This window comes from Apodemus sylvaticus, chromosome 16 (genome assembly GCF_947179515.1).
Source record: "Apodemus sylvaticus chromosome 16, mApoSyl1.1, whole genome shotgun sequence".
In the NCBI taxonomy this organism is placed as follows: domain Eukaryota; kingdom Metazoa; phylum Chordata; class Mammalia; order Rodentia; family Muridae; genus Apodemus; species Apodemus sylvaticus.
Window position 1 is genome coordinate 69,733,031 of NC_067487.1, and position 26,704 is coordinate 69,759,734.

The following is a 26,704-nucleotide window of genomic DNA, read 5'->3' on the forward strand; positions in this document are numbered from 1 at the left end:
TATGCTTTTAATTTTGCACTGACGATTCTAATTCCAAGTAGAAAAGGTTCTTACAGTGTCTTCAAATTCAGAAAACTCACTTTTCATTAAATTAAAAGAGAAAAAGCTCAACTGGGTGGGCTCTATTAAAAGAATTTGAACTGAGAACACTGTTGATGCAACCCCACTGATCCAATGGCCATGAAGGGAAAGGCTATGTACTGGAACAGTAACTACCACCAATTACAATAGGACAAACGAAACAAGTACAGCAGTCTGGGGAAGTCGGCCTTCTCTACAAAGGAGATGCTTGCTAGCACCCAATACTACCTGGAACATGCCTGTGAATTTAGGTCCATTTTAGCTTCCAGATGAAGGCAACCAGGCAAGTTCAAGACCAGAACTAACACCTCCATCATTCCTCCAAGAGCGGACAGACCTGTGTTTTAAATGACACGATAGAGACCTGAACAGTTACACTCCTCCAATCCCACTCTTCCACAGAACTACTCTGTCAGCACTTGCACACCATCTTCAGAGGCTACTGTTAGATGAGAGCTGACAGTGGCTACAACTAGAAGGCTCGGATCATAAGACACTGCAGCCTTGGTTGGAGAGCATGGACTTGGACACAGCACCCTGACACACGGCATGGCAGGCCAGATGAATCTCAGCTCAGGGCATCCTCGGCAGCACTCTCCCAAGACTGAGTTGGAGCATACAAGAAAACTGCATTCACATTCAAAGAAATAAAACACTTTAAAACAAGTATACAAAATGCTTTAAAATCTGATTTCTAGATTTACTAAAATAACCACATAATTACTTTAATGGCTCAATACTTTTTTAATTTATTGACCAAGGCAAGAAAATGTATATATTCAAGATATATACACTATACATGTATGCTGAGTATAACTATTTTTAATCTGTTCAAATTTAATAACAATAAGGTGACAAATCGGATCCTTTTCAGACATAAAGTAAATAAATAAAGTAGTTAAAAGGGTACAGTGAACTGAGGTGCATGCTACACAGCTGGCCCAGGATGCACTACTGTGCTGCCTGCCTCCTCACATCCCGCTTCCTGCTGAGCTGAGCTAGCGGCAGTGGAGCTGCATGGTATCCCTGTAGCCTGGTTTCCTCTTTTGTAAAGGGGAATAGGAAGTCCCTCCTACACGCTGGCCTGGCGTGCTAAAGTGCTAATGTGTGTGACTCCAGTGTCTGGAGTTTCTGCACAGCTGTAAGCTAACTATGCCATTTGTGTGATACCTGTGGAGATCACTGCAGACTAGCGCTGTGATCTCCAGCCCTCCTCTTTTGCTTCCTGGGTCTCCAGATGTTTTTCAGATGATTATCTATTATCTTTAAATACCAACACCTAATCTATGATACCAAAAGTGAAGGTCAAAATAAGTAGTAAGCTAAGGCAGAGTGTATGAGTAGGTAAGATATTCATGAGACCAAACAAGAGCTGTCGGTTAGCAATATGGCTTTATGGCTGATAAGTCAAGACTGGGAAAGGTCATGTTTGTCATTTTTTCAAAAAATAGAGGTAACAGCTTTCTGGCTAAAGAGGGTAGGTTGATATCACAATTACAGGTGCACTATGCTCCAAGATGACAGTAATAGATTTCCTGGTTATATACGTAAGACTGAGTTTACAAGATGAAACTTCACAATAATAAAAGGTCATAAACAGCTTTTCAGGGACAAAAAAATCTGAATTCTAAGAAATTATGAAGGAAAATGAGATTAGATTTATGTAACAGAATTTGCAAACCATAAAGGAAAGAATACCAGGTAACTTCGGAAGCAGCAGAGAAGAGTATGAGCAGAAGGTTTAGCAGTTAAATTAAATTAAATTAAAAACTGTTGGACTCTCAGGTCCTTTCCCTGCCTAGTACTTATTCTAGCAAGGTAGCACCTCTGCATCATCCCAGCAGAGACAGCAGACTTCGTTTCTAGAGGAGATAAGCAGCAGTGTACTGAAACCAAAACAGAAATAAGTTTTCCTAATACATTAATTTTTCAAAGATAACTCATCAGTGATAGAAATCCAAATAGACCATTAGGACGATGGGAAGAATGAGGAATAAAGACCAAGACCAAACTATGCAAAAGGTCAGGCAAGAAATGTAAGGATCTTCTTCTTTATACTGTGTGGAAGCATCAGCTGCCAATTCAAAGCTGATGGCCTATGAGCAAACGCAGGAAATAAGAAGTGGGACATGCAGCAGATAGGTAGGAACAGTCTCTGTGGTAAGAGTCGGGCAGGAAGAATAGCCCAGACGCTGAGGAAGTGGGACTTCGACACTAGAGGAGGTAACTAAGCAGCCATGTGGCAGACATGGGATAAATGCATTGCATAAGTTAGGAGCCAGTCAGGAAGCCAGCCCAAGCTTCTGGCCTGAGCAAATGTTCATGCATAAATAGCCTCCAAGTCATGATCCAGGAGCCAGGATCCAGGAGTGTGGGTGGAAAAGCCCTTGCTTACAGAAACTAGCATTCTTAGAATGGTGAGGAGAGTATAAGGAATCACCTCATCAAGAAAATAAAATTAGAAAACACTCAGAATCAACTAACCTAGGAGCACGGGGGCTCTGAAAGACCGAACCACCAGAGAGCAAGCGTGGGCCAGGCCTCTGCACACAGGTCGGGCTTCATGTGCAGCAGCGCTGCCTATGCCCTGTTGCTGGCCTTTGGATCTCTTTCCCCTAACTGGACTGCCTTGCCTAGTCTTACTGCAACTTGATATGACAAGGAGGGATTATATCCATGGAAGATATGGAAGACCTGCCCTTCTCTGAGGAGAAAGGAAGGACAGGAGGATTGGGGGAGGGGACTGAAAGGAGAGGGGGAGGGGCTGCCATAGGAATATAAAATAAATCAGTTAACAAAAAAGAGACAAAATTAATAGGGCAACTACATTTATTAACAAATAACATTGACAATACAGAAAAGCTAAGCTACTTTCTAACAGGTACATTTCAGTAGCAAAACTGTACAAGAAAATTTTGTCAGAGAATACATGGCAGGCTATGAATAGCAGTCAGTTATAATAATGTAAACATTAAATACTGCTCAAACCAAAGTTAGTAGAGCTGTACTCAGTGAGAAATGTATGCAGCTATGAATAGGACAAGAAAAGGAACAAAAGTCTTATATTTGCTGTGGAAAATCAATAGCATCTAAAAAAATTCATGTAGCAGCAATACATAAGGCCTTGTTTACGGAAACATGCCACAAATAGCAAGGTAATCAGCTAAATGAATTCTCTTAGATAAAGTTGTGATCACAGACACAAAAGTTTTCCACTGCCACTCAAGAAACTTTTTCAGGCTGGCCTCAAACTCAGAAATTCGCCTGCCTCTGCCTCCCAAGTGCTGGGATTAAAGGCATGCGCCACCACCGCCCAGCAAAACAATGCACTTGTAAAACATGAGTAAGATGCATATAAAACCAATAAAATTAAAATAAATTTCCTAGTTATTAATGTTTATATAATGTGAAAAATATACAAAGAAATTTTTATTCAGATAAACTACTGATGTATTACTATGCTGTCTCTAAATATTTTTGTTGCATATGCACACACAATTTTCTCTTAAGTGCAACTTAAGCATTTACACTGAACATGCAAATTTTTATAGCACTTACTTTAAAAATTAGTATTTTATCACTAACAAGAAGATAATATTCTGCCAGTCAGGGCTACACAGAGTGGGTGGGGGGGGGGGAAGAGAGAGAGAGAGAGAGAGAGAGAGAGAGAGAGACTCCAGCAACAATATATGATACCATGATGATAGCATGATAGAGGGCGGTCATCGAGGTCTATGTCCGCATCACTCCTACCCCCTGGCTAGTGTCCCGCTTGCTCCTCCCTCCGAGTCCACATCGGTCCACTTGGAAGCATTCCCTGCCATAGAGTCCCGATGACTGTTGAGAAGCACAAACTAATGCCATGATACTTACTCTGCTTAAAAACTGAAAGCCTTTAGTGGCCTTTGCTATTTCCAGAATGCATTTTAAAGTGTCCCCTGCTGGTGAGGCCCGGCACAGTCGGACCCTCCCCACACTCAGCTTCACGGCAAGCACTTGCACCCTGGCTCTCTTCTTGCCTCAAAGCCACGACACATACTCTTTCCTCTGACTGGGAGACTTCCTCCTTCCCTCTTCTGACTACTTGGCTAACTCCTAGCCTGAATAAGACCTTCTAGGGGCGTATTGTGTTCTACATATACAGTGGCCTCTAAAGGAAATGAGAGTTCTGGATCTAAGTCAGACATCACTTTAATAAAACAATTCGCAATTTTTTGTGTCTGTGACCTAGAAGAATGGAAAGTATAAAAATGTCTATTTTGATCTGATATTTGTCCCTCGGTACTGGCACAATACCTTGTGCTGAGAAAATAATAAGTATCCATATCTGTATATTAGCATTCAGAATTCTAAACTCTAACTTCATGACTGTATGTATGCCTACATATATGTGTGTGTGCACACGCACACATGTGTGTATACATGTAAAATCAACTATCTGGTCAGAAGACAAAGTACTAGCTGTTCTTCTATAGAACCCAGGTTTGATTCCTGCAACCACATGGTGGCTCACAACCCTTCTGCAGGAAATCCAACATCCTCATCCGACCTCCACAGACATTAGGCATGTGCCACACATACACATGCAAACAAACACTCATATACCAAAATAATTTTTCAAACCTGAAATCAGGTACCATCTCTGCCTAGATGTCCTGTAAGCACAGAAAATTAAACATATGCAGGACTGTACCTGTTAGACATTATTTCCTATAGAAGGTTCGGCCCCCCACCTCCCACTCAGTTTTCTGGTAGCACCTCATCAGTTCTGGGCCTCCGGTTTAAATGGTTTCCATCTCTAGTGAGTTCTATAGCAATTACCACATCACAACCAGCTGTCTCTTTCTCTAACATTAATCTGAACTGTCTTCAAACCTCAGTGCTACTAAGGTAATTTCTAACTAAAACCAATATGATCCTGATATTCCCATTCAGACCTTTCTTTCAGTGATGTTTCCTCACAATAAAATATCGCTGCTGCAATGCTAATGTCCTACATCACAATTTACCTATTTGTCTCTCCACTTGCTCCTCAGCGCACAGAAGTCTGTAGCAAGTATGCTTTAATCCTGTTAGCAGAAATCAGTAAGGCAAATGCTGGCTACCACTAACTGTGACTGCTGCTTACTGCATCTTTCCATGTATCTGGTTGTGCTGGCCACTGCTGTGGTTTCTTAATGTTCCCACTAGGTAGGACTGTTCAGTCGTTTCCTCCCTTGGCAGCTTGCACAGTAATTTCTGGTACCATGGAATCTAGAGGCTTTTGAGTCAGAGCCAGAGGAAGGAGGCTTTTGAGTCAGAGCCAGTTCCAATCAGGAGTCTTGTATCCCAAGTTTATACCATCTTCAGTAATAGGGACTCCAACCCCATGAGGCAACCAAAGGCAATACTGATACTCTATATTGTTTGTGGAGTCACTTACACTACGCTGCCCAACCATTCAAAAGAAAGAAGGTTTCTCATGCTTGCTACTAGCATTTTTGTTAGTCTATGAATCTTGTAGGGAACACTATCAGCCAAAGTGGCTTAACTTCCTCCAGATAGATAGACAGACAGACAGATAGATAGATAGATACATACATACATACATACATACATACACACACACAGACAGACTGACTGACTGACTGACTGACAAATAGATATATACACACTGTGCATAGTTGTAGGTAAGTATTAACATGTTTCCTTGAGGTTTTAACAAACAACTTTGGTGTTATTTGTCTTTTATCCCTCCTTTGTTCCTCTGTCGGAACCCTTCTGTTTTTCTGTTTCCCCATTCATATCACTTGCATACTGCTATTTCCCTTGCATGCCCTCCCCCGACCTACACATACATACATTCATATATGCATACATACATACACATACATAGACAGACACAGATACAAACACACATACATACACAGACACATACATACAGATACACATACATATGTACATACACACATACACACACATACATAGCCACATATATACCTAGACGCAGACACACACACATACAAAGACACATGCATACAGACACACATACATACATATGTACATACACACATATACACAGACACACATACATACACATACAGACACACACGCACACACACACACACATACATACATACATACATACATACATATGTTGTTCCCTTACTATTTCCCTGTTTCCTGTGGTGGCTGCACACCATGTACTCCTCACATCTGAGGATTCTGAGCTAGGAACCAGAAGCAACAGATAAGATGTTCCATCTGTCTTTCTGGGTCTGGCTTGCCTCCCTAACACCATCCATTCACCTACAACTTCCAGGCTTTGCCTTGCAGCTAATAGCACTCAGCTGTGTCTATGCACCAACGTTAAAGCACTGTCACTCAGCTGCTAAAGGCCATCTAGGTTGTTCCTGTTCCCTGGCAATTGCAAGTAGAGCAGCAATGACTGTCTGGTCCCTTGGACACAGGCCACAGTGTGGTATAACGAGGTCATGTGGTAGATTTGTTGGTAGTTTTTAAGGATTCTCTATACTGATTTCCAGAGCTGCCCTACCAGTTTGCATTCCTGCCAATGGTAAGTGAGGGTTCCTCTTTCTCCTCACTGTCAGTTGTTTCATTGATCTTAGCCATTCTGACTGAGGTGAGATGAAATTATGCCTGGGTACTGGACAGCTTCCCAGGGCAAATGGGGTCATGAACATTACAAAATAATCCACTAACACCACTTTGCTAGATCAGCATTAACTCCTTACTACATTCTAAATCTTATCCTCATACTTGCAGATAAGAAGATTCATCACCCCCCCCCACCCCCGAGATATCAAAGAAGTTTCTCTTTACAGAAAGCCACAACTAGACACAATACAGAAGTAAATGGATCGTGGGGAGCCCAGTCCCAATGGATACAGACAGCCACATCACAGCTCCCGGATCTACGTTCAGGAGCACTGCTGAAGAGGGGCGGAGAGACTGTAGGAGCCAAACTACAGAACTCTGCGGGGAAACAATCTCTCCTAGAAATGACCACACAACAGGGCGAGCAATGCATCATGGGGGGATGTCCAGTCCCGGGCTAAACAAACAACTGCGAGAGGAGGCGAGGTAGAGAGAAGCCCCTTGTTGGCTGTCAGTGCAGAGTGCTCAGCCTGAAACACAGACACAAACTACAAAATGGAATCAGCAGGGTGAGTGATATATTTGTGCATATATGTATATATGCACATATGTGCATGTATTATGTATGTAACACTAATAACATAAGAAAAGAGGTTATCAGCTTGAGAGTGGGGTGTGGGCATTGGACAGAGTACCTGGAAGAGACTGGAGGGAGGAAAGGAAAGGAGAGTAATATAATTCTATTTCAATTAAAAACATTTCAAAGATAGTAAACAAGAGCTGCACGGGTGCTTAACACAAGGTGTACAGTTAGCACATTGCAAATGTGACCCTTGCTATAAAATGTAATATGTATTTCTAATGTCTCTGTTGACTTTAGCCTTCTTATACTATTTTCATCCTTTTGTCCCAAGAAAACATGCTTCATGATTCTATTTATCCTTTCAAGTTTTTGCCTTTATTCTCCATATCCCCTAAGATTTTCCCGTTAGCTCACCAACCATAAAATATCAAACATTCACTTCAACTATTTGCAAAGTGTTCATAAAGGCTCCAGAACCAGTCAAGGAAGCCTGTGTAGTCGTGGCCTCTCCAAGAGCAAGCACGGAATCCAGAGGTGAAGCATGCTAGCCTCCTGACCTGGCCCAGCCATCTTCTAACCTCGCGCTGCACTCTACCGCACCTTCACCATCACCACTTACAAGGGCCTGTCTGATAAACAGCACAGCCTTCGTACTCTCCAGAAAATACCAAGTAACTGAGAAACGACTCCTTTACAGGGTAAGAGAAGGGCACGAGAAGTTCACAGCAACATATTTTTAGCAGGAAAGTATGTTTTAGGAGCTAACACAAGGAGAGGGGTTGGAGAAAATATATCCGGTTTTTACTTGGTCTATACAGTAAATCATATACCATACTAGCCAGGGCTATATGCACTGTACATCATATACCATGGCCATAATCACCAGGGCTATATACACTATACAGCATATTCCATGGCTATATTCACCAGGGCTATATACACTATACATCATATACCAGGACTATATTCACCAGGGCTATATACACTGTAAATCATATACCAGGACTATATTCACCAGGGCTATATACACTGTCCATCATATACCATGGCTATATCCACCAGGGCTATATACACTGTCCATCATATACCAGGACTATATACACTGCACATCATATACCAGGGTTATATACACTGTCCATCGTATACCATGGCCATATTCACTAGGGCTATATACACTGCATATCATATAGCAGGGCTATATTCACCAGGGCTATATACACTTCACATCATATACCTTGGAGACAGAATTGAGAACTTAATGAAATCAGGCAATCCAAAGTGATGACAGAAAGAAAAGAGAAGGACGCACTAGCTCTGCAGGTGAGCAAAGCAGGCTAGCTCGTGCAGACGACCCAGCCACCATGGTCTCCAGGAAAGGAGGGTGGGAGGAACAGAGGGAGAGAGAATCAGGGACAAAAGCAAGTGGATCAGGAAATCAGTGAGCGGTGCCGCTTCAGCCTCGCTGAGCAAGCTCAGAACTGAAACTGTTCTCTTTTATTTACATTTAACACAAGTACGATTAGAATGTAAGTTTCTTACTTCAGACATTCGCAGAAATGTCAAGTTGTCAATATTCAATGGGATTACATTCCTCGAGGGACCAAAGAAAGAAAGGCACTGGTCAAGGTCATCCCTACTGTTTAGCTACAAATAATCCACAGTAAATCAATCTGCGCTTCCTATACTAAGAAAAGCAGTTTAGACAACAGAGATCCTAATGTAAACTTCTAAAGCTGTTTCTATTCTAGATATTGTTGTAAACCTCCTGCAACAAATGCCTGGATTTCTTAAAATGTAATTGATACTTAAGAACATAAAATATATAGGTTTTGTCCAATTTTTCCTTTATTTACATTTTTTATTAAAACACATACATACTGTTAGCAGAAAGATCTTTCTTCAGCAAACATTTATTAGACTTATTGTGTTTATTCTTCGGTGTTGTTCCTGAAGCACCCTAGCTCATACAGTGGGACAGATAAGGCCCCAGAGCTTCACAACAGTACAATAACCAACTGCCACAGCAGACTCCGGGGCTGTCTCCGGGCTGTGAGCAGCAGCAGGAGTGACCTGGCTCTGGGCCTTCTGCAGTGCCACTGCTGTTCACCTGTGCTCTGGTGAGCACCTTCTCCAGGAGTCAGCCCCCATTGCTCTCCCCACCTCTACTACATACCCCACTTCACCTCTACTACACACCCCACTTTCTTCAGGAGCTAAGCCAAACAAAAAGGAGAGGACAGGTACTATCGTAATCCAGCCAAATTTATCATTTCTCCAGAGTCCTGCGTGCACTTATCCTGTCCACAAGCCCCTGTACACTGAGAAGTCTGGTGACACAAGTGCCCACGGTCTTCCTATTTTGACTTTGTGCTTGAGTAGCGAGTCTCTAGGGAATGACTAATACTGTGTTTTGAATACACAGAAATGTACTTCCACTGAGCATGGTAAAAAGACAAGATACAAACAACGGCCTTAAAAAGAAGGGTTTAGCTGAGTGTGGAGATACATATCCCCACACGTACAAGGCTGAGGTAGGACTAAGAGTTCAAGGCCAGCCTTGGCTAGAAAGAAGGTTCCAGGTCAATCGGCTCTATGCAACTATATGCTATCACATGAAAATAAAGTAAGAAGAGTGGAAAGAAGAGTAGGGAGAGGTTCGCCTGCCTATTCCACGGAAGCGGAAAGGCATGCCACTCTACCCAAGGCTGCTTAGAAAATACCAGGTCAGTTAGGAGGTAGAACAGAAGGGAGGTGTGTGTGGCCCACACCCTTTTGATATCTATGCAGAAACAGTACATCAGGATGAGGTAAGTAGGTTAGAGTTAGCTAGAGCAAACAATTTCAACCCGCTCAGGATTTAAGTCCTGGCGGCTGTTACCTGGAACCAGGCCCCAGAACGTTACCAGGGTAGGGAGATAGCAGCTCAGTCGGAGAGCTCAGTACAAGATGGCAGGCTTATATAGGAAAGGTGCCACAGGGAACCATTTGCTACTGCTAGGAATTAGCTGACCCGAAGGAGCAGTATGTCCCAGGCCAGAAAGACTCCAAAGTGTCACAGCTTTCATGAATTACAGAAAATTAAAATATAATTACACACCCAGATTACACCTCTGTGACTAGAGCTCAACACCTTTACTACACAAGAGCTTCAGCAACAGCCACCAAATAAAGAACAGCTGCCTTCTGCCCTGAGAGCAATCATGGTTCCTCTGAGCCACCACTGCCGTACACTGGTGGGAAATCCATCAGAACAGCCATTACACATCGGATTCCCTTGATTCTGTCATTTACACCCTAACTTGAAATCACAGCTCATCAAAACAGTAATGATTTGCTACAACTAAAGATATCACAATACTAGATCAAAATCATTTGAATATAAAAACTAAGGTACAAGAAGGTCACATGTGCTAAGCTTTGCAAGTGACAACAGTAGCCATTGTTTGGATATCTGCATTAAAAATACAAGAGGAACATTAAAAAACTTGCCTGCAGCTTCCCAAGACGTCACTGGTGTCTACCGTCCAACAGAGGCTGACTAGGCAGGCCCCTTCTCCTCTTTCTTCTCACACTCTAAGCTTCTAAATCAAAAGTTTGTTCTTCTTTAACACGCCATCAGTTATGCACTTTTAGAATTCACAATCTGGCTTTCATTCATTGCAGTAGCAGTTTAGGCAGAGGAAAGCCCTAAACCTTATATTAATTTTTTAATAGTAACATTCATTTAACTGTGTATTCCATGTAAAAATAAAATCAGATCTGGTTAAAGTAAATATACAAATATAGCTCATCAACAAGAGATTTTATATTCTTTTCATAATCACATGCCTGTTTGCTGGCTAATATAATCATTATTTTAAACTACTATCCTAATATCAAAATACTAGGGTAGTAGTTTAAAACAAACTAAAGAGAAATGCTTACCAGCTATTCAAACAGGCTCAGTATATTTACCAACTATCTATCTTACACCTGATTCAGGAAAAACACTATCACTGTAAAATAGGAGAACACCTAATATGCATCACTCCTAATGAAGTCTGAATTGATCTCATAACAACATTAAGCCTGACACTTGATGATAGAGCCTCTGAACATGGTGTTCCAATTCCTGTGCTTAATAATCAATCATCAATTTAATCTTTCTAGACCATTTTGATCTAGAACCTAAACTATTCCCACCTATCTTATTTAACTTCATTAGACCATTTCCAGCTCAGATTTCTATTAATGTTAGGAGCAAAAATATGAAGTTAATTTCTCCTACTCCATTTTGCTTCTGCCTATAGTCCCAAGAAAGCACACGGAGTATCTGTATGCTTTTTCAGTGTGTGCGTATGCATGCTGCACGTGTACATAAGCCATAAGGAGGCTCAGCCATGAAGAACACGTGCTCTTCATTCAACACATCTGAGTTCTGTCCCAGCATCCACATCATGCAACTCACAGACTTCTGTAGCTCCAGAGTATAGACCACTCCTCTGGCTTCCCAGGACAGCTGCACACATATGTGCACACTACCAAACACATATACACATAAACAAATAGAATATATATTTTAAAAGATATAAGGAGAAGCCCGACTCTGAAACTGAAGGGATGAGTTGTAGTTCCTTTTTTCTAATAGAGAAGTATCACCAAAGTGCAGATATATCTTTGACAATTTCATTTAACCCTCCAATACCTATTTCCTGCCTCTTTCAATACACTCTCAGAGAGACTAGCAGAATGCCTCGGTGGTTAACAGCATTTGCTGCTCTTTCTTAAGGCCCATGTTTAGTTTTCGGCAGCCACACTCACAACTGCTTGTAACTCTCTCTCTGGAGAATCTCATGCGCGCACACACACACACACATAAATAAATAAAAACCAGTGTTTACAAGTCCCCCTGATTATGCAGGGATCCTTGGTAAACTGAGGATCCATGTGGGGGGGGGTGCTCTACATCAGCAGCAGCAGCACAAACTGAGCATGCGCCAGGAGAAGCAGAACACATCAGGAGAAACTGACAACCCATGCTAAGGCAAATTCTCATGGGATTGTAAACCTACATATAAAAGATGAAACCGTAGGGCTGGAGAGATGGCTCAGCGGTTAGAGCACTGACTGCTCTTCCAGAGGTCCTGAGTCCAAATCCCAGCAACCACATGGTGGCTCACAACCATCTGTAATGAGATCTGACGCCCTCTTCTGGTGTGTCTGAAGGCAGCGACAGTGTACTCATACATAAAATAAATAAATAAATTTTAAAAGAAATAAAAATGAGGGGCTGGAGAGATGGCTCAGTGGGTAAGAGCACCGACTGCTCTTCCAAAGGTTATGAGTTCAAATCCCAGCACCCACATGGTGGCTCACAACCATCCTTAAAGAGATCTGATGCCCTCTTCTGGTGTGTCTGAAGACAGTTACAGTGTACTTACATATAATAAATAAATCTTTAAAAAAAAAAAAAAGAAATAAAAATGAAACTATAAAGCAAATGAATCAAAATGCAGGGGGATTTGTGGTATCAGATTACAAAGTTTTCTACAGTCCACAAAAGCCATGAAGTGCTGATTTATATGTTGCAATGTGGTGACTTAACCAGGTGAATATTATCTTACCGAAGGAGGGTACCAGAGATGAAACTAACACATTATATTACAACATCTAATATCAATAAGGATAGGTGTTTCTAATATTCATGGATATCCTCTGGGGGGGGGACAGCAAAGCAGGTGACAGCCAAGGAAACACGCAGTCTGTGAGCATTTACTGAGCAGCTACTGCTTTCTGTGCTAGGGGTGCAGCTGGAACGAAACACGCAGCAGGTAAGAGGCCTGTTTTCAGGAACCTGAGCAAATGAAGCCAAAGAATAAATACTCATCACTACAGTATTGTGTTAAAGCTAACGTGCGCCACAGAAAGAGCCGGAGCACACCTCTGAGGAACGCCCAGCTCTTCCTGGGTCAGGACATGAAGCAGAGGGGGGGTCTGAGCACAGCGAGCTGTTGGAACAGAGGAGTGTTCTGCACACAAACCTAGCAAGGGAAGCAGTAACAGAGCCGATGAGGGTGGGAAGAGAGCCGCGCTCACTCATCATCAGAGATGAGAACTGTAAGGACAGACGACAAGAGTGAGGTCAGCACCAAGCAGGCAAGCCAGACACACCTCTGACAAAGAGGAGTCCAAATCCTTGGCCCACAAGATGAAGGAAGAGAGCTGCCTCCCATGAGCTGTCCTCTAACCTTCTCACACATGCTGTGACATGTGAAAACACACAAACATATGTGCACGCACACAAAAATAAATGAATCAATCAATGTAATGAAAATGTTTTCTTAAATACCAAGGGTCAATGAAACAGAAGACAAGAGAGATGCTGCCGTAGAGAACAGAGTCCTACAGTTTGAGTATTCCTAGCCCCAAAGTGAGATGTGCCGGCGAGAGACGGCTCCACAGGTAAAGGTGTGATTTCTAGCAACCATAGGGCCAACAACAACTATAGATAACTCCAGTCCCAACTGATCCAACACCCTCTTCTGGCTTCCTCTGATATTACACACATGTGGTATACAGACATACAGACAAAACACCCATCATAAAAATAAAATGAGAAAAAAATTAATCTGAAGTGCCCCAAACTGTGAGGTATACCAACATATTTCCATTGACAGAAAATGCCACATGAGATTTATATGACTTAATGTCAAAAGGTTGCTACACAAAAATATCACCTTTTAGGTTATATGCTTAATATGAAAAATAATTAAACTTCATATTTATAAATGAGTCTCACTCCCAAGGTATCTCAAATGTATAGTTTCAGGCAACTGAGGTGGCCACCCCAGAGAACCAGATAAGAAATCAACAGGTACAAGTTATGAAATATACACGCTTTGGACATTAAAAATTCTCAGGCCTGCTTCAAAATACTCAAGTTTATAAATGTAGGACTGTGAAGGAGAGAATGCCAAGGGCAGGAGCGAGTAATAACAGTTATAGCAGAAACCCAGCTGACTGTAAGCACAGAGTTAAAGAACTGATCAGGAGAGTTCTTTAGAGTATTCTCTCCACGGGTGTAAATGCTTTAAGTTTCCTATATCAGCTATTTTAAGATGGTGTGAGGAAAAAAATAACACAAGATCGTTAACAAGACACTATTTATATAAACATGTACACCACCACACCTTTTTTCTATCTTTTGTTTTGTTTTGAGATGAGGTCTCACTATGTAGCCCTGGCTGTCTTAGAATTTTCTATACAGAGCAGGCTGGCCTCGAACTTAACAGAGATCACCTGCCTCTCTGCCTCCCAAAAGCTAGGACTAAAGGCACATGTGTGCCATACCATACATTTTTTAAATACACAGGCATCTCTCAAACACCTCTGTGAATGTCAACAGAGGCAGCAAATGAGAATGGAAACAAAGTGAGAACACTTTAAACAAATTAAATAAGGCTAGACCTTATAGTACTAAAGCTGTTGTTTAAATTAATGAATTTTTGGGACTCAATGAAAACCCTGAACAAAATGTTCATGGTCACAACTAAATCTTACTTGGAAGAAGGCCATGTCCCACCCCACACCTTCCATCCACTAAATTACAAGACCTAAGCTGGCCAAAAAGCACACCAAAGGTCAAACTGCAGAGAATGGAATAATAGTCCAAGCTCATAGATGCTCAATCCAGTACGTGGACTACCAATCCAGCACGTGGACTACCAATCCGGCACATGAACTACCAATGCAGCACGTGGACTACCAAAGCAGTACGTGGACTACCAATCCGGCACATGAACTACCAATCCGGCACATGGACTACCAATGCAGCACGTGGACTACCAATGCAGCACGTGGTCTACCAATCAGGCACATGGACTACCAATCCGGCACGTGGACTACCAATCCGGGACATGAAGTATCAATCCAGCACGTGGACTACCAAAGCAGCACGTGGACTACCAATCTGGCACGTGGACTACCAGTGCAGCACATGGACTACCAATGCAGCACGTGGACTACCAATGCAGCACGTGGACTACCAATCCATACATGGAAGAAATAGGAATCAAGTCCAGACCTGCCCCTCTGAATGTACCAATATTCCACTGTTGTAATGTAGACCTGAACACTCCTGCTGGAATTCCTAAAATAGCATTTAGTACCCCAGTGCCACTGCTCTTGGTGACCAGAGAAGCAGTTAATGCTGCTTTACATACTGCCCATCACCTCCATGAGCTTTTCCTAGAGAACGCCCTACTGTTCTTCAATAGAGAAGCTCTCTTCCGCTCACACTAGGCTTCCTTCCTTCTTTCGGATGAAAACAATATTTTTAAACACCTAATAATTAGTTTCTCCAAAAGAACTATCCTCTGCCTGTCTTTCTCTATTTTTACTTGCACCCTACATTTCCCACCAGTTCCAGTACTCAGAACGCTTCCACAGCATTAACTGGATGAACTCAAGTCCCACAGCGATTCCAAGCAGTTCCCTGATGACTTCAGCAAGCACACAGCCTTTTCCTTCTTTAATTTCTTTTTCACTTTCTCTGTGCACCATTCAATTAGCACCTTATTATACTAACACCTCGTTTAACCAGCATCATTGGGAAAGCAAAGTGTTCATCAGAAGTGAATTTTCCAGACAACATAAGCATTAATTTAGGAGGCAAAAAAGTGACGTGAAAACAGTTCTCTCTGCAGTTACAGACAGATCCCAGTTCAAACCAAGCAGGTTCCTCTGAGCTAAGTTTCAACAAATGTCAACAAGCATCCTTAAGTTTGTCACTTCATCTTACAAAGAGGGGATACAGTACCACCTTCCCAAAGTTGCTGGCTTACAGAAATCACATAATAAAGTATCTAGCAAGCACCCTTTAAATCACAGATGAAAGTACTCCCCCTACTATTATGCGCTAAAATATAAATTTTATGAAAATATTAATTATATACCTTCACACTTTTTTCAATACTGAATACAAATTGAGAATGTCCTAATAATTCCCTCATTATTCAAAATGGACTCATCCAATAAATATTAATCAACAGCCATAAAATTAGCATCAAAATGATGGAGTTATCAGCTAACATTATTGTGGGTTTTTTCAACTAACTCAAACATATTAACAGATTACTAAAAATATCATGTTTTTGTCTTTTATCCTTTTTAGATGACCAGAGATATAAAGAAAAGTCACTATATATTCTTGGGATGGAAGTATTGCCTTCAAAAAAGTAATCATGTCTATCAGTAATTTTAAAGTCTACAAAAGGTACTAAGTCAAATGAACTCTGGCAATATCCAGTGGGAAATGATCTTTTATGCAAGTAACAGTAGATTTCCCGTCTAGTTACTAAGTTGTGGGTTAAAATGTCTTGTCTACTTCAAGCATTCCAGTGACCATTTTGTAGTAAGAACCATAAAAAATAGGTCACTTATACAAATAGATTTTAATTGGCATATTTTTTGATCACTAAGTTTCAATAAATCTATAGAAGAGATAACCAAGTGAGAAGATACTTTATCCTCTCTCTCAAGAACATAAACTACTTGTTTCCAGATTTCTTTGGGAGAGATAATACCTAGCAGTTGAGAGAGAGAGGTTTTTGCTTTGTGTTGACTTGTTTTTAGTTGTATGCACATATCTTTGATAAGATAAAATCGTGAATAGATAACTGAGAAGATCTGTCATCATCTCGATTATGACGGCAGTGAGTAAAAGCTGGGTATCTGAACAAGGCCTTAACACATGGTGGTCTTTGATTTGACACTTCATATCCAGCCAAAATTGCATTTTATGCATCAGCCACGGGAACTGGGAAGTCCAAGCATCTGAAACACTCCGTTCAAAGTGGAAAGACATCTCCAAACCATACAATATTTGTATTTCATAAACTAAAAATTGCAAAACTCATGTCATGTTACCATCTTGTCTACGTTTTAGCTCTTTTTGGTGCATCTAAATATGAAAGCTAAAGCTTACCTTCTTAAAAATAAAGAAAGAGGTAAAGTCCATGATCCATAAAATATATAAATGCTTCTAATATAAAGACATTAAAAGTGAGTGTTCTTCATGAATCCAGCAGCTGTCTTTACAGTGTAGAGTCACACAAACAAGGAAGGGCAGTACCAGAAACTCTGTATTTCCTCATATTATATAAACAATATGTTCATTATTTTAAATAAAACTGTTTTGCATTTACACATTCAGCTTCCTATTAAACTCTGAAGATTAAATGGAACCCCACAAATTTAATTTAGTCAAAGAAGATCTAAATTACTATCTACCCCAGAAAGGAGCCAATTTGTTTGTTTTCCTCCTCTGATGCTTTTTATAAGCATGTCCCTTTTTACGTTATATTCAGGGACTTGGAGGAGGAAAGGATTTAATTGTAATTTTAAAACATGAAAAAAATATAAAAAATGAAAAATGAAGTGTCAAATTTTTCTCAAGTTCTGAATAAATAATTTTCTTATCATCAAAAGTAGCTCTGAGAAAACAATTTAAAGTTGTAAAACTCTCCTACCTGCATAATTTCAAGAGATTTAAATTTAAAATATTTTAAAACACTTGTAAGTATTATAACCTTCCTTCCTTGAACAAGGTAAGTATTCCAGAATCTGTCAATAACGATGTCTGCGGTATAAGCTCATTTCAATGTCAATCAGAAAATAAAATCCTATCAGTCATAAGCAGCAAAAAATAAAGACTCCAGCAATCTCGGGACTCTACTGAGTGGAAGAAATGAAGCGCTCACAGTGGTAAACATGCACAAGGAAAAGGCAGTGCTCCTGCCATTCAAACAGCTATGACTGGGCTGGGCGCTCTGTTAGGCAGCTGTGAGAAGCCTCCCCAGACATAAACGGCTGGGAATAAAACACAATTAGCTGGAAGCACCCACAGACCCAGTGGGAGTGGCAACTTCCAGCTGAATGAAGGCCCAAATACTAAGTAGTGCTTATTAAAACCTAGTGCACTTTTAGAAAGATATGAAACTATTCTCTACTCGGTCAAAGAAAAGAGAATCCAACATTTATTAAAGCATTATCAGCATCATAGTTACCTGTGGGGAAAAAACCCAAGTCAAAAATGGCAAGTTGTACTAATAGAGGCAGAAGGACGGCATTTCCTGGCTAGACTCAGCCCGCTGCTTTGTTAAGCTGGGATACACAGGGGAGTGTAGATGACAGAGAAACGAACTAACCTATCTCTTTGCCTTTTATATCTTAAGTACACGGATAAAAAAGACCCAGTGTTTAATATGTTGCACTGCTTCCATAATCACAATAGCCAAGAACAATTTAGAATAGACAATGTAACAATAACAAATATTTAATGTATTTGTGATTTTGAACTGTTTATATTTTACATTGGTCTTTTTTTAATCATTTTATTTGTTTATGTTTAAATGTTATCCCCCTTTTTGATCAAATATTTGTCTTAAAGGGCTGGAAAAGCTAGAATATATTCTTTTTTTTAATTAGATATTTTCTTTATTTACGATTCAAATGTTATCCCCTTTCATCATTTCCCCTCTGAAAACCCCCTGCCCCATCCCCCTCCCCTGCTTGCCAGCCCACCCTCTCTGCCTCCCTGTCCTGGCTCTCTTCACCTTGGTTTCAGTCTGCAGTTTGACACAAGTAGCTCCGTCTTCTGAAATGACAATGGGCCACTGTAATACAGAAATAACTCATACATTTCAAAGCTGCTGACATTATCAAAAAGACAATCAAAATATTGAGAATATGCACAACACAGGAAAACCTAGGAAATTACTTTGAAAGCCTCATGAGATTGAGCAGAAATATTTTTCTTAGACAGTGACACACGAGAAACTATGTGAAGACTGCACTGCTGCCTCTCCTGACTGATTTAACAAGAGTAAAGTCTCTGAGTTATGTTTTAGAGACACACACACACACTATCTTATTCAAGAAAACATTTAAATTGATCTGTATGTTTTCATAGTTGATTTTAAGTGAATATAAGCATTCACTTTGAATTCATTTAAGTAAATATAAGCATTTAACTTCATTTAAGTTACTAAAGAAAACTACATGTGTGCTTTGCTTAGAATAGTAGTGATTATAAGTAAGCTCTGTCTCCTGCTGGACAGTACACATTATATCAAATACATTGATACAAGTAAATATTGTATTTTTACAACAGAAAAAGACCAAATATTCACAGCTACATTCCAAACCTCTCATTAGTCATCAGATGACTGTTTCTAATTTATACCTTACAATTTTTAGTCCAAATATACTTTCAAACGCTAAAATAATTCTTAGTAAGAAATTGACATTTACCAGTTACTCTCAACATACTTTATAAATATCACTACTGACAAGAAAATCGAAGCTTTATCATATCAGAAAGCACATGATAAACTAGCCAAGCCCCCCATCAGCTCTCCGCTTGCACTCGGAGAAACGCGCACTTTTGCAAACGGCAAGTGCATTTACCACCTGCTACACCACCACGAGAAGAAACGAGGCTGCTTTTATTTAACACCTCAGATTACAAGTTTCCTGCTCTCAGGATGGGAAAAAGTAAACTATTACTTTTCTGCCTATTAAGAACTTCAGAGGGGGCCCCAATAGCTTTGGGAGGAATTCTAAATTAATCCCTGGCCTTCCAGGGGGCTGTGGCTTCTCTCTGAAACCTCTCCTACCCTCCCCCTGAGCCCCGCCTCTCCCTCCAACACACACCACAGCACTGCTGGACTCTCTGTTTCTTGACAGGCTGTCTCTCCTTCTGGCTGTCTCCAAGCACAGCCTGTTCCCTATGCCAAGCGCTCTGTTCACTTCTCTGGCAAGGTTTGTCTTCTCACTGCTGGATCTGCTGCCTTGTACAGTACCTGGCAAACAGCGAGACCCTGGATAGGTATTTAATGAGTGAATGGATGACAGAATTTAAACTTGTTTTAACTTTCGCTTTTGAGCCTGTCAAGAAACAGAAAGTCCAGCAGTGCTGTGGTGTGTTTATTGGGACCCTGGAAAATGAGCAATGTACACAGATGTTATCATCTGCCATCTTTGTCCCTCATACTTGCTCCATTGTGTTCCTGGCCTGTGAAAATCTTTTCTATTAACTTTTCTGACCTTCTTCCCCTTCCCCTCATTCAAACTCACCTTTATTTTACTTGATTTTTTTCCCTTTTTGGTGGGAGGGGAGATGAGGGGACATCGAGACAAGGCCTCCTGTAGCCCAGGCTGACCTGGATGGGGGTGGGGATGGGGGGGACATCGAGACAAGGCCTCCTGTAGCCCAGGCTGACCAGGAACCATATAGTCAAGGCAGTTCTTGAAATCTTGATTCTCCTCCTGCATGCTGTAAGGTATATGTGCACCATGAAACCAGTCTTAAAATACACTTTGGTTAAAAGATATGTTTAGGAAAAGTTGGTATAAGATTCAGGAAAACTACCTCCTGGGCTAGGGGGTGTGGCTTAGTGGTAGAGCACTTGCTACCGTGTAAGGTCCTAGGTGCTCTCCTAGGACTACAGACAATTATGAAGGAAAAGCGGGCTCACGCTTCTGGGCTCACTTCTTTGTCACAGTCCTCTCTTGTCACCGGATCCCATCCAGAACTCAAGCACACGCGCTCACTCGTCACTCACTTCCTCACAAGGCCTTGCTGCATGTACAGAAGTGTTTCTATCAATTAAAAATAAGTAAATCATAAAATAAAAGGTGGATTTTATACAAGTGCCTTTGGGTTGTTTTGCTTTATCTTCATTAAAGAATTCTTCAAAACCCCCAGGCATGAGTGGATGTAGAAAAGCCTGAGAGGTCATATGCCACTTCTTCCTCTCTTCTGTGCTGGGTGATGGGAAGAGGCAATGCACACATCCACTCACCTCAGACAGGAAGCCTGCGTAACAGACCAGGGTACAGAAAACACCCCAAGGCCAACTTGCTGAACTATGTTTTACTGGGGTTTACAGTCTGCAGGAACTCAGCAGGCTGGAGAGGATCCTTGCCAAGTGACTGACCTAACCTCCTGCTGTGTCTCAGACTTCTCCTCAGCTCAGTTTTACTGCTTCCTCTGGCAGGGAGGAGCCTAGTAACTCTGGTCTGTTTCAGGGACATCCTGAAGCTAGTTTGAGCTATTTACCTTCCTGCCTACGGAGCTTCCAGCAGGATAAAGTGGTTTAATCTTGGGGAAAATTGTTACTCAATTATTTTCCTTACCTGTATTTTTAAGTTATTTTTCCCATAATGCATTTGGTTTAAACACTGATGGCCTACTGACTGGTAGGCCCAGCAAGCAGTTATTAATTTAGTGTTATTAACTATGCCACAATCATTTCCCAATTACCACTTGGAGATGACCCCTTTATTCTACTCTAAGATTCAGAAAGCTTCTAAAACTCAAATGACAAAAAAGCTAACAATGTAACCTATCCTAAAACTCATTTTTAAAACGTATACACAGTCACCGTCAATGCCTATCTACTAAAAAAAAATCTACTTACTGGCTTCTTTTCCATACCCTACAGTAACCCATTATTGTCATAATTTAATAAAACTTAAAGTACAAGAAAGACCGCAGTAATTAACAAAACCTCTTCACAATGTGACAGAACCAGCAAACACTTCCCATCTAGAAGATGTGTCAAGTGAAAGCACCTTCTGTCTCCCTGCAGTTTCCTTCTGCTTGTACTTTCTCAAGGAGAGGCTCTCCACACCTGCCACCTCCTCTTCTTTGCCTTATCCCCAAAATACTAACCCTGCCCAGGCGAGGTTCCGCATGCCTATTTTAATCTCAGCACTCAGGAGACAGGGCGGAGACAATGGCAGGTAGCTCTCCATGTTCCTGGCCAGCCAGGGCTACATAGCGAGATTCTGTTGGTCGGTTGGAACCGACCAACGCAGCCACCACCAAGCCCAAGCGCACCCTCCACTTACTCCACTGCAGCTTTCCTCTCAGGTCGCAGGAGGAATCGTAATGTTAAAATCCAGCCCTCGCTAACATCTTATTCTCTTCTAGGTCTGTCAAAGTTAAACCCCCTCTGGAAACTCCCCCTTCTTGACACCCTGCCTTATGAGGTCCCTCATTTCTGCTGCTGATCTTTCTCAGTCTAAATCTCAGTCTTTCACTCTCTCTACCTGCCTTTCACACAGTCCCCAAGGCTTATCTTCCTTCAGCTTCCTCACGGTCTCTCTCTCTCTCTCTTTCTCTCTCTCTCTCACACACACACACACACACACTCCCCCCCCCCCCCCATGTCTTCAAATGATACATCACAGAAGAAAACCTAGAAAAGGGCTCACAACTAATCCACACTGGTAGAGGTCAGGGAAGGCAGGAACATACAGGATGCTTCTGGGTCTTCGTCACTTGGTGCTTAGTCATACGTTTATGTTCACTTGGTAAAAGTTCATCAAGCTAAGCACTAAAGGATAAATGCACATCCCCTTTGAATCTCATACCTCCATGACAGTATTAAGTGAATAAGCTAAACCCGGGCATGGACTGCAGCTGACGAGTGTGGTTTACAAGACTACTAAGCTTACTGAGACTTGGTTCCCTTCATCAGCACCGAGAGAGCAACTCTCTGAAGGCCTGGAACAGAGCTTGAAATGCAAGTCCTGCAGGCTTCTAAATAGTGCATCTCTGCCCCACCCCTTCTCCATCCCTGTATCTCCAGCCTAGATTTACCCTCTGAACTCAAAGTCCTACTTAATTTCTCCCCAAGCAGCTCCATCTGTAGACATGAATGGCATCTCAATCTGAGCATCTTCCTTCTTACACTTTCCCATCCTTCTTTCTTCCTGTTCTTCCTCCAGATCTGTGACTGAAACATAATAGCCATCTTAAAAATCCTACTTCTTTTATATTGAAGCCGCTGAATCCAGTGTACTCTATACCCTGAAACTGATACTGTATTAGTTCAAAAACAAACAAGATAACCACATAAAATTGTATTTTCACAGCAGCTCAATTACAAAAGCTTCCTAAGACAGCTGTCCCCTTACCCAGTTATCCATATTACTTACAAAATTATTATTTCAAAATGTATCTCATGATGTAACTTTTCTGCTTAAAATTCCTTCTCTCATAGATCAAGCTGTCATTCAAGGTTACAACCAAAATAGTCTAACTTGCAACACTTATTGTCTATAGTACCAACTTTACAGTAATTAACAAAACAGTTGGCCCTTCTGTATTTACAGTTCAACGTCACAGTGAGAATACTCAGAAAATACTACATCTGTATGGGCTTCTTTTGTCATTATTCCAGAAACAATATAGCAACTGCCTAAATTTTATTCACATTGCACTAGAATCTAATCTAAAGAAGACTGTATGTACCTCAGGGATGTGGGGACACTGTATACAGACAGTACACCCTATCCCTATTGTGTAAAGAACTTGACATCCATGCATAGGATCCACAGGGACCCTGGAACACATAACTAAGACTGCACACCATTTTAATGTCTTCATGTTTGTGTGCACACTTTTTCTAGAATGCTCTTTAACTGATCCTCCCCCAGCTAACTATCCTTACCCTCTAGAATATTCGTAGCTTTTCCCAGAAGCCTCCTAGAACCTTCTGCTTACACATTACAGCTCTTGCTACCAGGGTGGTAAGTACTGATAGCAAGCCCTGGGAGGGATGAGGTCACTGTGGGCAGAGATGGCTAAACTAACAGAGCCGACTTAGAAGTCTCAACTGAGGCTCACCCAGAGCACATTTTATGTTGTTGTTGATGTTGTTGTTTGGCTTTTCAAGACAGGGTTTCTCTCTATATCCCTGGCTGTCCTGAACTCACACTGTAGACCAGATAGTAGAAAGCAAGATTAATACAATCCCCATCGTACAAACACATAAAAATATATACTCAAACATTTTAAAGCTAATTTTAAATGCTATTTTTGGTAAAACTGACTTTTGAGGCTCTATTTCCTTAAGAACTGAATGGTTTGTTTCCAGAGTTAAAAACATAATAGAGACTGAATATCATGCTAGCTGATTCCCACATCTCTTCAGATCACTTCAAGTTTCCATCATTCCACAGACCTGGGAAGCTTATCTCCAAATTCCTTGCCCTCTGGCTCCAGAGATGAGCAGTGGCTGCAGAAGGAGGCTCCTCCCTGCTAGGCCTCTAGCTCTGCTTAGCAGAAGGGTTGCTAGTGGTAGTGGTCCTTTTCAAACCACAGCTCCGGAGGCTGGCCCTTGTCCAGCAACTGCAGCTCGCGCACAGATCTGGTAACTGGTCTGAATGAGCCTTCAGACCAAGGAGCGGTGGAACTCTCCTTGCAATCACTCAGTGTGCCCCTCCCTGAGTTTAAGTTTGCGTACACCTTCCTTAAACACTTTTCAGCATCCCTTTGAAGATGTCATCCTGCTGGGGAGCTAACTCTAAGGACTGTCCTGTCTGCTGGTAACATTGTTTCAGCACTTGCTATGTCATCGGCTCTCTTATCCGTGTAGGTAATGGTTCGGGGGAAACTTGCTTTATCCTCACCTGTCCACTCACATAACTCACCCAGTACAGCTCAAATGCAAAATGAGTCAGCAAGGCCATCCCAAAATGAGATGTACGCTGTACACTGTGCGCTGTATGTGGTGTGTGTATTCATCTGTGCTGGGTATTTTACGGCAGACAGCTTATACAAGTTTTTCCATAATAATTTTAAATGAAAGAATAATAAAATATCAGTCACTAAATTTAATTCAGGGCTTAAAATGCTTATTGAAACACTGTAAAGCTTCCTATTAATAGGCCTTGCTTTTAATGCTATGATACAGTGTAATCATCTCATATTTTAATCTAGTTATAACCAGCAATAGTATATAATGGAAAAAGAAAACAACAAAGAAACTGTTTTTGTTTTTGTCTCATAGTTATTTCCAGAGAAATGACTGGTAACAGACTCAATAAAGTTATAGTACTTCTGGACCACGTGGAACTTTCCAGGAGCCCTTGTTCAAAAACAAACAAACAAAATCAATCGGCCACGTGCCCACTGGGAGAGAGAACAGAGAAAGGAAACTCACAGTGACAGACTCTTCTCTAGTGTGTATACTTTCCTAGTTATTTCTGACTCCAAAGGTTACCAAGTAAAGTACCTTGTAACAGTTGAAGCCTGCGCTGCTGCTATCTTCCTCTTTTATAAGCATTTATACCCAGTGTGTTAAGCCTCAGTTACTAGCTAAAGGATATGGAGCTGTCTGTGGCCAGTAAGGCTCCATCCACCCTTTTAGCAAGTGTAAATTGCTTCTAATCTTTCTTTAACCTCTTCTGTTAGGGCCCATTCCAACTAAACATGGTGGATGTGTTACCAACAAAGCAGCTAAATCATTCTCCCACTTCCTACTCCACCCCCACTCTACTCACAATCTGGGGTCAAAGAAATACAAAGAGTAAAAATGGTTGAAAAGAACAACAGAGTTTGGATTCAGGCTACACAATTCACTGACTGTCCTTGGATAGCACATAATGCTCCCTGAGATTCGTTTTCCCCAGTTTAAAATCAAAAATGTATTTACTTTATGAGTTACTGTGAGGATTAAGCAAGAAAGAATCCAGATTCAAATACTGTTTGATTCCATTTACTGAGGGTCCTAGAACAGCCAATTCAAAAAGACAGAAAACCATGTGTGTTTGCCAGGCACTGGGAGGACAGCAGAGTGGGACGCTGGTGTCTCAGATTAGAGAGTCCCCCAACTTGGGGCAGATGAAAAGCCCTGGAGATAAGGTGCTGGTTGCACAACAATGTAAAGGTGATTGATAGCACTCCTGCTGCACACCAAAAACTAGTTAAAATGGTAGATTTTGTTAGACATATTTGACCATAGTAAAAGATCATTTATATTGAAAGACCTTCCCTTTTTTTTGAACAGTATGTGTTATATTTTGATCAGGAAATGTTGAACATTTGGTCAGCAACTAGTAGTACTGTTCCAAGTGATTCTGGACACTTTAGGAGGTGGAACCAACTAGAGAAAGGCACCTTCAAGTGTGTCTTACAAGTTAAACCTAGTCTCCAGGCCCTCCTTGTCCTCTAGTTCCTGTCCTAAGATAAAGAACCACCCGCACCACACACTCCTGCCACCTGAGTCTATGCCTAACTGCAAAGGGCTGGAAAACCTTGGCTTGAATCCAAACACTAAACAGCCAATCTTCATTCTACTTAAAAACCTAATACAGTCCACAGTGGGGAGAGAAGAACTTTGCTCTCCCTACCTCTACTTTAACTCTCCAGACAACAGACTAGCTAATGAACTGGTAAGAGTTCACTGATGAAAACTGTCTATGCTTTCATGAATTAGAAATCCAAACTAAGCAGACATCGTATGCACACACGTACAGCTCCTGAATTTGTGACACTGAGGCAGGAGAGACACTAGTTCAAATCTAGCCTGAGCCATGTGGCAATGCCCTATCTCAGAAAACAAAAACATACAAGAAGGTTGAAACTACCCGGAATGCCACATCCACTGA

The 26,704-nt window shown here is 41.3% G+C and overlaps 1 protein-coding gene across 6 annotated transcripts in view; it reads right to left on the reverse strand.

Moving 5' to 3' along the window:
* Ssbp2 (single stranded DNA binding protein 2) overlaps positions 1–26,704 on the reverse strand; it is a 276,405-nt gene that overhangs the window by 239,204 nt on the left and 10,497 nt on the right. The window lies entirely within an intron of this gene.